A 13004-nucleotide genomic window follows, 5' to 3' on the forward strand; every position below is an offset into this window, starting at 1 on the left:
TACCTTGGTTGTGGGCACATCCCCAGTAGGGAGTGTGCAGGAGGCAGCTGATCGATGTTTCTCTCTCATCCATGTTTCTGACCCTCTCTATCCCTCTCCCTTCCTCTCTGTAAAAAAATCAATAAAATATATACATAAATAAAAGAAAAGCTCTCAGTAAACATTAGAAACCTGATCAACTTTTGCTGATTAATTAAATCACTAAAAAAAAACCCCTGCTCATTTCAACTCTCACTTTTTCTCCAGTATTGTATGAGCACCATTAAAATGCATGATTTCAAGGGGTCTTTACAACAGCCTGTGTGGCAGGCAAGGCTTATATGAGCATTCCTGTATTTCAAATGAGAGAACTGCTTAAAGAGAGTTGTCATAAGTCACAGAGTGAACTGGTGTCCTGGCTTCCAGGGTCCCAGGTCAGTGTTTTTGTTTTGCTCTGCATTTTTTGTTTGTTTCTTACATGTCACACTGCCTGTCGTGACTAAAATACTCTAAAAGTCCAGTGTCCAAGAGTTTTTGTTTGGGGACTTCTTTTAGATTTACATCACTAGCTTGACTCAGACTAACACTGATAATATAAAGCCCCTGATATGTACCTTTTGCTGTATTCCTGACTGTTCTTGACGGCAGGCACAGTGTTAGACATTCATTCATTCAACATTTATTTGTAGAGCACTTACCAACACCAGGCACTGTCCCAAAAGAAAACAAAGCCCTTGCTCTCCAGATGTTTACCTTCTAGGGCAGGAGCCTATAAAACTTTTTGACCAAAATACACAGTAATTCACTCTAATTCGTGACCCAGCATATACACATTTATACATGTAACTGAAACAAACTTAAATGACCTTGTGCTTATCTTTCTATGCACAATGGATGCACTGTGGTATTTTCTATTCTCTTCTATTTCTTTTTTTCCTTTTCAATTCTGGTTGTGATTTCACATCCCACTAACAAGTCAGGACTCACAGTTTGAAAAGCACTGTTTATTAGTGGACTATTATACCCAGGGCCTTTGCAATCAGTTATTGGTGAGTAAATGAATGAATAAATCCTTGGAGGTCAAATCAGGCAAATCTTTTTCCCTGTATCCTAACTTTTCCCCAAATCGGATCTTAAACTAATTTCAGCCTAAAGCCTGAAACTGGAGAGAGAAGTCACTTATCTATCCCCACCCTTACCCTGTGCTCAGTACCTCAGGAAATAAAGGAGTGAAACTAAGAAAGGAAACTTCCCTTATTTCTCTTTCTGAACCCTCAGTTAGGGACCCTGGGATTGTGCTAACTGTAGCAGCCCATGTCACTGAGAGTGTAGGATGTGAGTCCTAAAAGCCCATTTCAATGAGCGTAGGAGGTGGATCCTAGTTCTGGTCCTACTCTGTCACCAACTGTGGGGCACGGCTACAATGTTTTGGACAGGTTCAAGCCTTGGACTGAGGAGAGGGCACAGTCCTCTCATTGCCACGTGCAAGTCCCAGCTTGGAGGTCAGAGCCTTCCCAGCACAATTATAGCCAACAGTTATAGTTGTAAGCTTGAACCTATGGTCCGAACACGTGGCCCCACGTGCCTGAGTGATAGAGTTCAGGTGCATGTAGTTGAGTAGGATTGAAACCCATGCGAATGTTGTAAACATCTTGATCACGCCCTTACTTTGCCTCGTGGCATCTGCTATAAAATAAAGACACAGCTTGTGGGCGCTTCCCATCAGGGGGGCAGCGTCCCACCGAGACCCAGCTTTCATTCTCTTGTCTGTCTTTTCTAAGCCTTTCATCGCCCCCACTCAGGGGCATTGAATCAGGCTGAGCTGGCATGAGTATGCCATGGCCGTGCCGGCTCCCCACAACCAACTGACTTTGGTTCTCATCTATTCAGCTCCCCTTTATTCTCTACTAGGTAGGAATCTAATATTGTGCCAGTGATCTTACAGATATTATCCATGTCATGTCCCTAGCAGACTCCAAGGAAAGATGCAAGTAAGTAATGGAACTGTGTTTCAGAGAGGTTAAGTAGCTAAACTAAATTCCACAGCTGCAGAGCCAGTATTCAAACGCAGGTTTGCTTGACTTTACCAGCATTGTTTTTAACCTGCTTACATTGTTTAATCTGTTTATAGTGTTTGTAATCAGTTGCCTCACAAGGGTCTCCATTTCATCATCTGCCCCCCAAATCACACATTCCTTGTGTCACCTCCAGCTTTAAATCTAGGCTGCTTGAGGAAAGGAAAAGAGCAAAGGGAGCCTGAAAAGACAGAGGGGAAGTGAACAGAGCTGATAATTAAGTTGTAAATTCTGGTCAGGCCCTTACCAGGTGTTAAAAATTCAGATACCTCTACTGCAGTGGTTCTCAACCTTGGCTGCACATTAGAATCACCTGGGAATCTTTTTAAAATCCTGATTTCTGGGCCTCATCCTCCAGAAATTCTGTTTCTTTGTTATGGGGTGGGGCCACAACATCAGTAACAAAGAAACAGAATTTCTGGAGGATGAGGCCCAGAAATCAGGATTTTAAAAAGATTCCCAGGTGATTCTAATGTGCAGCCAAAGTTGAGAACCACCGCCCTAAGGCCTTTCCCCAAGTACCTGCCCCTCTGCTCTAGCCTTCCACTGGAACCCCCCAACCCTTCCAGGACCTCTCCATGGTCCAGTGTTTAAAGGGTTAAGTAACTCTTGACCCCGGGAAGCCCTCAGATTGGTCAGTGCCTCCCCTGTAAGATGTTAGATACTTTGCTTATCACCCTGGGACCTGGGCATAGGGAAAACTCAATGAGATTACCAACGGAAATGGAAGGGTTGCAAGTCACTGCTCTCTGGCAGATAGGGTTAACTAACAACTACTTTCTTAGACAGGAATCAAAAGCCATTCTATTCTCTTCATTTTCCCAGGCCTCCCAGTGGGATGAAGATGTTCATTTAGTCACTTACCAAACATCCTTTGAATTAATTTAACAAGTATTTATTGAGCACCTACCATGTGCCGGGCCCTGTGCCAAGCATTAGGGGAACAATAGTGAAGAAGTTCATGCCCTCATGGAACTTAGTCTACCTAATAGGAAAGACAGAAAGGTCAACAGATAATCATAATATAGTGTGCTTAGTGCTGATACTAGGATAGCATGGGGTGTTCTGAAAACACCCAATCTTCTCTACTGGGCTCAGGGGAGGCTTCCTGCTGACAGTGATGTGAGATGAAATCTGAAGGGTGAGTAGAAGGAAAGCAAGCGAAGAGGGCTCCTCAAAGAGGGAACAGCTTATGCAAAGGCCTAGAGGTGAGAGAGCCTATGGAGAGGGAGGACATGAAAACAGTTCAGTGGAGCAAGGACTGGGAAGAGATGAAGTTGAAGAGGGAATCGGGAGCCAGCATGGAAGATCCTATCTTAAGATACGGATTCTATCCTAGAGGCTCAGGTCGGTCGGCCACTGAAGAATTTTAAGCAGAAAAGTAACATGATCACGCTTTTGTTTTAGAAAACCTTTCTGGCTATAGAATGTAGAATAGATTCGAAAGAGCAAAAATAGAGGTGTGAGACCTAGCCAGTTTGGCTCAGTGGATAGAGCATCGGCCTTCGGACTGAAGGGTGCCGGGTTTGACTCTGGTCAAGGGCACATACCTTGATTGCAGGCTCAGTCCCTGGCCATGGTTCGGGCTCTTGCGGAAGGCAACCAATTGGTGTGTCTCTCTCACATTGATGTTTCTCTCTTTGTGTCTCTCCCCCTCCTTTCCACTCTCTCTAAAAATCAATGGGGAAATGTCCTCGGTTGAAAAATAACAAACAAAAAGAATGGAGGTGTGTCTGGGAGACCATTTAGAATACCAACCTAGTGATTTAGGTGAGTAACGATGGCAGACTGGCCTAGGGAAGTGGCAGTGGGGGTAGAAAGAAAGGGAGCGGAGGATTCCAAAAATATTTATTCTTTTTAACTTTTTAAATTGATTTTAGAGAGAGAGGAAGGGAGAAGGAGAGAAACATCAATGTGAGAAATAAACATCAACCTGGAAATTGAAACCATGACCTTTTGGTCTATGGGACAATGCTCCAACCAACTGAGCCATATCAGCCACGGCAGATTCTAGAAATATTTAGGAAAGAGAAACAAAGGGACTAATATTGGAATTAATGTTTTATTTAATTATTTAACAGGATTAATGTCAGGGATGAAAACTCCATAAAGTCAAAATACAATAACACATTGGAAAAGATATTTGCAATTTGTATCACAAAGGGCTAATCCCCCCTGTATATAAAGAACCCTGAGAAATCAGTGTATGACCAACCATTAGAAAAAGTAGCAAATGCCCTAGCCAGTGTGGCTTAGCTGGTTGGGCATCGTCCCATGCACCCAATGGTTGCTGGTTCAACTCAGGATCTGAGTACATGCCTGGGTTGTGGGCTAGATCCCCAGTGAGGGGCATGCATGCAGGAGGCAGCTGATTGATGTTTTGCTATCACATTGATGTTTCTCTCTCTCCCTCTTCCTTCCTCTCTCTCTAAAATTCAATTTAAAAGTTATTTAAAAAATAAAAAGTAGCACCCTAGTTGGTTTGGCTCAGTGGATAAAGCATTGGCCTGTAGACTGACGGGTCCCGGTTTCAATTTCAGTCAAGGGTACATGCCTGGGTTGCAGGCTGATTGATAATTCTCTCTCATCATTGATGTTTCTATCTCTCTTTCCCTCTCCTTCTCCCTTCCTCTCTGAAATCAATAAAAAATAATAAATATATACATATATTATAAAAATAAAAAGTAGCAAATGACATTTACAGACAGTTCACAAAAAAGGAAATACAAATGGCTTCTAAACAGATGAAAAGATGTTCGGCCTCACTCTTAATAAGAAGGCAAATTAAAACCACACAGATATCATCAGATTGGCAAAACTCCAAACATTTGCTAACTTTACTTTATGTGCAGGACTGTGGATAAGCAGACACTCTAATTTATTGATAGTGGGGCTGTAAATTGGTACAACTCCTATAAAGATACTTTGGCAATATCCATCAAAATTACAAATCACTATTCCCACTCCTACTAATGATTTCTACAGATATATTTGCACTCATGAAAAACACTATATATGAGACTGTTCACTGCAGCATTGTTTGTAATAGGAAAAAGTTAGAAATAGCCCATATGTCCATCAATGGGGAACTAGTAACATAAATTTTAGTACATCTATACATTTAAATACTGTGTGACTATAACAAAGAAAGAGAAAGCTCTCCAAAATATTTTTAAGTGAATAAAAAAGGTTGAGAACAGTGTATTTAGCATGATACCTTTTGTGTAAAAGGACAGGAAAACCAAGAATATTCATTAGTATTTGAGTAAAAAAAAAATTTCTGAAAGAATACACAAGATACCTATAAATGTGGTTACTGGACCCTGGCCAGTGTGGCTCAGTTGGTTGGAACGTTATCAGGGCACATACCAGGTTTCGGGCCCCAACCCCGGTCAGGGCACATATGGAAGGCAACCGATCAGTGCTCTCTTTCTCGCTCTCTCTCTCTCTCTCTCCTTTACCCTCTCTCTAAAAAAAAATAATCAATAAACATTCTCAGGTGAGAATTTTTTAAAAAGGAATGTAAAGATTCATACAACAACATGCATAAACTCAATTATGCTGAGTGAAAGAAACCAGATTTTTAAAAACAGTGCAGACTGTAGGATTCCATGTATACAAAATTTTGGAAAATACAAACTAATCTATACTGATATGGAACAGATTGGCAGTTGCCCATGTAAACGAAGGGGAACTTTTGGGGGGTATGGTCATTATCTGGATTGTGTTGGTTTCATGGGTGTGTACGTGTCAAAACTTACAAAACGGGGCCCTGGCCTGGGAGCTCAACTGGTTAGCAGTGGTCAGCAAACTGCGGCTCGCGAGCCACATGCGGTTCTTTGGCCCCTTGAGTGTGGCTCTTCCTAAGCCTTAGGAGTACCCTAATTAAGTTAATAACAATGTACCTACCTATATAGTTCAAGTTTAAAAAATTTGGCTCTCAAAAGAAATTTCAGTCGTTGTACTGTTGATATTTGGCTCTGTTGACTAATGAGTTTGCCGACCACTGGGTTAGAGCATTGACACAATACACCAAGGTTGCCAGTTTGATCCCTGGTCAGGGTACATACAAGAATCAACCAATGAATGCATAAATAAGTGGAACAACAAATCAATGTTTCTCTCTCTCTCTCTCTCTCTCTCCCTTTCTCTCTCTAAAATCAATAAATTAAATAAAATTTTTAAAGTTACAAAATTGCCCAGCCAGCGTGGCTCAGAGGTTGAGGGTCAACCTATGAACCAGGCGGTCAGGGTTTGATTCTCAGTCAGGGCACATGCCACGGTTGCAGGCTTGATCCCCAGTAGGGGGCGTACAGGAGGTAGCTGATCAGTGATTCTCCCTCATCACTGATGTTTCTATCTCTCCTCCCTTCCTCTCTGAATCAATAAAAATATGTATTTTTAAAAGTTATGAAATTGTACATTTTAAACATGTGCAGTTTATTATATGTCGGTTACACCTCAATAAAGGTGTTTTAAAAAATAGTGTGGGGATGAAGAAAGTGAAAAGCCCAGGATGATGGCTAATGAGCTCTTTTAATGTGGTTGGGCAAGACAGATGCTGAAAGGAAAATTACAGCAGAATGTGGTAGGTGCTACAGAGGCGGTGGGTAAACTGTGCTCTGAGGGCTCAGAGAACAAAGGTGCCTCTTCCTGTTGGGCCTCCTAGTTCCAGTTAATAAGACTTATTAGAGCTTTTTAAGGTACCTTTATTGAACACCTACTATGTGTTGTGCTCTTCACTTATGTAACTAGAAAAAAAACAAACCACCTATTTGCCAGCCCAAATTGGGAGGGTGGAGGTTGTGGAAGAATCCAATCAGGCTCTTTGAAGCAGCCTTTTCAAAGCTTTGGCTGGTCTTTGTGTAACTAAGGGAGCAAGGATTACAAGGTATATGACTCAGAAACGGACCCTCCTTTCTTATTCCTGGCAAGCCTTTGTAGGGCAGGCACTGACACCGCTCTGCCTAATAGTGCGCAGGCCTAACTCCACTGTTGCTGGGCAGCCTAGTAAATCCTAGGGCAGTGTCTCTTCTTTTGGGGTTTTGATTAGTTTTTCTCAATGTGAAATCCCAAACCACCTGCATCTCTGTATCAGAATCATTTAGTGCTCCTGCAGGCCCTCTACTGGGGACGAACCCCACAACCCAGGCATATGCCCTTGACTGGAAACGAACCCGGGACCCTTCAGTCCGAAGGCTGATGCTGATTCCATTCCCGGTCAGGGCACATGCCTTGGTTGTGGGCTCGATCCCTAGTGTGAGGCTTGCAGGAGGCAGGTGATCAATGATTCTCTCTCATCATTGATGTTTCTATCTCTCTCTCCCTCTCCCTTCCTCTCTGAAATCAATAGAAACATATTCAAAAAACACACACACAGTAAAGTAATGGAGTGATGCCAACACACATGAACATTCGCAGCTTTGGGGGTTGAGATTTCATTTTATTCTTCAAGGTGTGTGTGTGTGTGTGTGTGTGTGTGTGTGTGTTCCAAAGCTTGCTTACTTTCCAAAGAGGCACTCAGAAGAATAGAACCTCCTTTGCCTCAGAAGACTGGAAGGAGTCTGGACTTGGGGTGCCAGCCTCCCGTAGACAATTCTGCTGGATGGGCTGTGTGCCAGTGCTCACCGGGACACATGCACTTTGGCATCTTATCCCTGCTCCCCCCTGCACACACTCATCTCTTGCGGACTGTCATATTTGGAAAGTATACTTGTGGGGATAGCTGAGGAACCAGAGGGAGGAAGGACCTGGGGCTTCCTGAAAAGGAGTGGAGGTTTGGAGGAGGAGTCCCTCGGGAGGGAAGCAGACCTAAGAACATGCTAAGCTCCAGTTCATCCATGAAAGGACCTGACCCCTTAATAAAGATTGAACTTCTTAGCTGTTTTACACGTGGGTTATAGAGAAAGTTAAAAACCAAAGTTTTAATGTTTTCCCTTAGTCATAGAATTTGTTTTACTTTTCCTCCAACCCTTCAGTCAAGTATAACCTTATATAGACACTAAAGGCCCGATGCAAATTCGTGCAAGGGGCTTGGCCTCGCAGACCCAGCTTCGTCCGGAAGGTTGTCATTCTGCTGTTTGGTCTGATTAGCATATTAGCTCTTTATTATATAGGATGTTAGGGAGAATTCACAGCTGTGCCCCATTGAGAATATAGATGTATTTCATTCAGAGGAACCAAGAGATCTAGGCTGGGGCTAGCAGCCAAGTGAGTGGCTCAGGACAGAATGAAACAGACAGTCAAGCAGAAGACCTAGGTCCTAGGGCAGCCGTGGGCAAACTACGGCCCGCGGGGCTGGATCCGGCCCGTTTGAAATGAATAAAACTAAAAAAAAAAAAAGACCGTACCCTTTTATGTAATGATGTTTACTTTGAATTTATATTAGTTCACACAAACACTCCATCCATGCTTTTGTTCCGGCCCTCCAGTCCAGTTTAAGAACCCATTGTGGCCCTCAAGTCAAAAAGTTTGCCCACCCCTGTCCTAGGGGATAGGCCTGAAAGGAACCTTGTTTCCCATTCCACGTCCCCAAATATACTAGAGAGAGGTAACCTTTAAATGGAGGAAAATGCGGACACTTGGGTTTCATATACATTATCTCATCCAACACTTAAAAAACCCTAGGCGTGTTAGTCCCGTTTTATAAATGGGAAACTATGGCTTAAAGAGGCTAACGTGCTCTAGTTACACAGCTAGTAATTGGCCCCGGCCAGATGGGAACCTAGGTCTCTGGATCTGACTGGATTATAGTCTCCTGCTTGTTCCTGTGGCAGTGGCGGGTGGCAGACATGGCAGTTCACAGCCTGCCCATGCACGAGGGACATTTGTTACTCTCTAGTCTATAGAACTTTGTATTATTTGATGCTATCACACCTACATTGCTTCTGTAGTTCACGAAAATAATAAAGATATAAAAAAGGGAAAACAATAAAATCAATGGTTCATGGAAAACATTGTGAAATGCTTCTATTTTAGGAACGTTGGGTTTTATCATCCAGAGGACTTAGGAAGACAGAATATAAAGAACATGAAATGCCAAAGAAAATTTAGGTTCTGGTCCCGGTCTGTTCCTCACCAGCTGGTTGGCCTTAGACAAATCATTTAACCTCTCTGACCCTCAGTTTTCTCATCCTGAAACGTATTCCTACCTCACGGACTTGTGAAGGTCAAATGGGAAGATAAATACGTCTTCAACTGTAGAATGCAACCTCTGTCCTAGTTAATATAAGCATTGACGCTGTCATATTTGCTGAAGCTGCCCTTTGTTGCAAGAAAGGGGACCCCCTGGTGGCTTCCGGGGCACACTCCCTGTGGAAGCAGGAGTCAGGGGCCTTCAGCCACGTTAAATGGATGGCGGTTGGTTCTGCCAATTTATTTCCTACTCCAAGCTTTCTTCCCCCTTTTATCTACACATCTGCGTGTCAGGAATAAATTCTTCCTCCCTACAATGTCATTTTTTGATGGAAACTTCCAGACCAACTCAGATAGGAGGAAGGAGGGGGGAGGACAAAAGCCCACATTTCTTCAGCATTTCAATCAACAACCTCATTTTCTTCTAACAGTTGAAGTGAACTTCTTATGAATAATGGATGATAGCCTGATGAATATGCACACAGCCTATTATGCCTGTGAGGTTTGGTAAATAATTTATGAGCTAAAATGTTCCTCACCTTGTTACCGTACAAAAGTTATGAAAAGAAAACCATATTTACCCTTTGAGCTGGTAGGGTGATCTGTCAGAGTGACAGCAGCCCAGCATATACCTTTACATCATGGCTAAAATTAAATACAAGAAAATACATGCATTTCAGGGTGGGAGGTCTGTAAAAAGAGGAACATGCACAGCCACACTCCCTGTCACGTACAAGTTTTCAAAAACTCTGGCTTCTCATCATGAAATATCCCTGGATTGTTAACAGCACTCAGGGGCCTCCTTCACGGTCCATTCTCCTCACAAGGGCTTTGATATGACCAGTCAAGACAGACTACAGCTTCCTTGTTTTATCAACACCAACTAACCACAACGAGCCATGACATTATAAAATTTAAGTCACCAGATTTTTTTTATTTTTATTTTTTGTAATTCTAAAAGCTTTCAGAGCAAACAAGCAGATAACAAACACATGGGGGATAAAAACGACAACAAAAACTAGCCGGAGAAGCACTTGGAAATGTATTGCTCTCCTTCCTCCCCTCACAGCTGAGAGTTCTTTCCTGCTGACCAACCTGACTCCCTGCTGTACCATCCTTCAGCTCACTCCCACCTGCCCAAGCCTCAGTCCCTTAGCAACAGCAGCGATGCCTCTAGTCTGGTGACTGGAGCGGAGGAGGGGCAAGATTAACTATGGAGATAAGGAAGGTGTTTGGGAAAATATGCACAGAGCCTGGGGAAATGTGGTTGCTCCACGACAGGTTTTGAAGATCTGGGACTCGGTCAGTTCTCCAGCCAGGGAAGTAAGGACCCTCGGGATTATCTGCTTCCATTCCTAGAGATTTCTAGGAATAAAGTATGTGCCAAGGGACACTAACTGTCAAAAGACCATCCCTGATAAGCTGGGTGCTTGGAGATCAGGCAGAAGAGGGAACAGAAGGCTGTCCCACATCTGTGGGGTAAACCAATACGTTCCCAGGAAACAGAATGAATGGCCGACAAACAAATTACGCAATGAAGTTATTGGAACAATGATGCAATTAAAATAATAATATTATTACAACAATGTGTTATTCAAGAAGGCATCTTGGAGGAGGTCAATCTTGATAGAGTTTGCAAAGAAAGAAGGGACCCAATTAAATAGAAAGATTAGGGGGGATATATAGCCAGGCTGGCCTGATCTGGGCCATGCCTATCTTCCCAGCCTCCTTTTGTGCTGTCACTCGCTGTGCTCCAGCCACATTGTCAGCCTCTGTTTCTTGAACACCAAGTTCTTTCCTGCCTCATTGTCTCTGTTCCTTCTGCCTCCTGCTTATTCTTTCAAACTTTGCCCTAAATACTCATGACTTCCTCAGAGGTCTTCCCTGCCCCCCAGTGTTAATCTCTCTCACATCACCTTCTTGTCTTCTTAATTATCATGTATAATGATATATTTATGTGTTGTGCTTTTTTTGTTTGTTTGTTTAATGTCTATTTTTCCAGCAAACTATAAATTCCACTGGACACTTAGAAGCCAGCCCATTATCTGGCACATGGTAGATAAATATTTGTAGGCTCAAAGGAGTGGGAGTCAAGGAGAAAAAGAAATTTGCTGGGTTGAGGATACTGCTGAAGAGTTGGATTTGGCATGAGAAGCAGAGGGAAGCCACCAGTGAGTGACATCTTCTCCCTACACAAATCGTAATGTACACTTTGAGGAATTTTTATATTATACATGCAATTACCACCCACAATAAGATACAAAGCATTCCCAACACCTGAGAAGATTTGTGGTCATGGGAATATTTATATTTTGACTCTTTTCTGATTATAAAATATATTATTATTCCAAAAAGATTGTATTGCAATCATGCAACAACAACAGAAAGACTGTATTACAAGTATTGGTGAGGGTGTGGGACAACTAGAACTCTCATAGGTTACTAGCAAGGACATGAATTGCTTCAAACATTTTGGAAAACTATTTAGCAGTATCTACAAAAGCGAAACATAAACCCCAAGTCTAGCAATTCCACTCCTCAGCATTTACCCAGGAGAAATAAGTGCATATATCGGGTGTCCCAAAAAATGTATAAACACTTTGAATAATTACAAAGGCAGTGTTTATTAAAATACATTTTATTTTCAAAATTGAGCTATCTGCTGTTAAAGTGTGTATACATTTTGGGGGGACACCCTGTATTTACCAAAAGACTTGTACAAGAATGTTCATAGCAGTTTTATTCATAAAAGATAAAAACAGGAACAACCCAAATGCCCACCACTAGTAGAATGGATAAATTGGAGCATAATTACACAATGAAATATATATAGCAATAAAAATATAACAGGTAATACTGCTGGACCCAACAACATGGATGAATCTGAAAAACATCTGTTGAGCGACAGAAGCCAGACACAGAGGACATACTGTCTGATTCCATTTATATGAAGTTCAAGAACCAGCAAAACTAATTTGTGGTGATTGAAATCAGAATAGTAGTCACTGGTCGTCTATCAGCTCTCAAGAAGCACAAGGGAGCCTTGTCAGGTGTTGGAACTGCTTTGTATCTTATTGTGGGTGGTAATTACATGTATAATATAAAAATTCCTCAAAGTGTACATTTACGATTCGTGTACTTTAGTGGATGTATGTCATGCCCCAATAAGAAAAAATTAAATAAAAAAGTAATATTCACAGAAATGTATACAATATAAATTAAAGATTTCCTTTTCCCAAATAAAACCACAATTAACATTTTGGTGTATGCCTCCTTGAACCCCTTTGAACACATCCTTTTCTTTCTTCACACAAGCCCTGATATCCATGCCATCCAAGGCATCGGATCTGTGTGCGGCACCAAACCAAGTCACAGAGCCTAAGAGTTTCTGCCTTCACGGTGACTACGTTCACTAGCAATACTGGCCCCCTTCACATAAAGCAGTGGTTCTCAACCTTCCTAATGCCGCGACCCTTGAATACAGTTCCTCATGTTGTGGTGACCCCCAATTTCATTGTTACAAATTGAACATAATTAAAGCATAGTGATTAACCACAAAAACAATATGTAATTATATATGTGTTTTCCGATGGTCTTAGGCGACCCCTGTGAAAGGGTCGTTCGACCCCCAAAGGGGTCGCGCCCCACAGGTTGAGAACCGCTGACATAAACAGTGGTAGGAAATACAGAAGTGAGTTGAGTCCTAACCTGTGCTGTCGAGGAATTTACAGTCTGGGGGGCAGGACTACAGACCAAACAAAACCCCCGGGAGCTGTAATATTCTACAGCCCTCCTGGGGTGGGGGAAGCCCGCAGG

The sequence above is a fragment of the Myotis brandtii genome, unplaced genomic scaffold (assembly GCF_000412655.1).
Source record: "Myotis brandtii unplaced genomic scaffold, ASM41265v1 scaffold29, whole genome shotgun sequence".
NCBI classification, from domain to species: domain Eukaryota; kingdom Metazoa; phylum Chordata; class Mammalia; order Chiroptera; family Vespertilionidae; genus Myotis; species Myotis brandtii.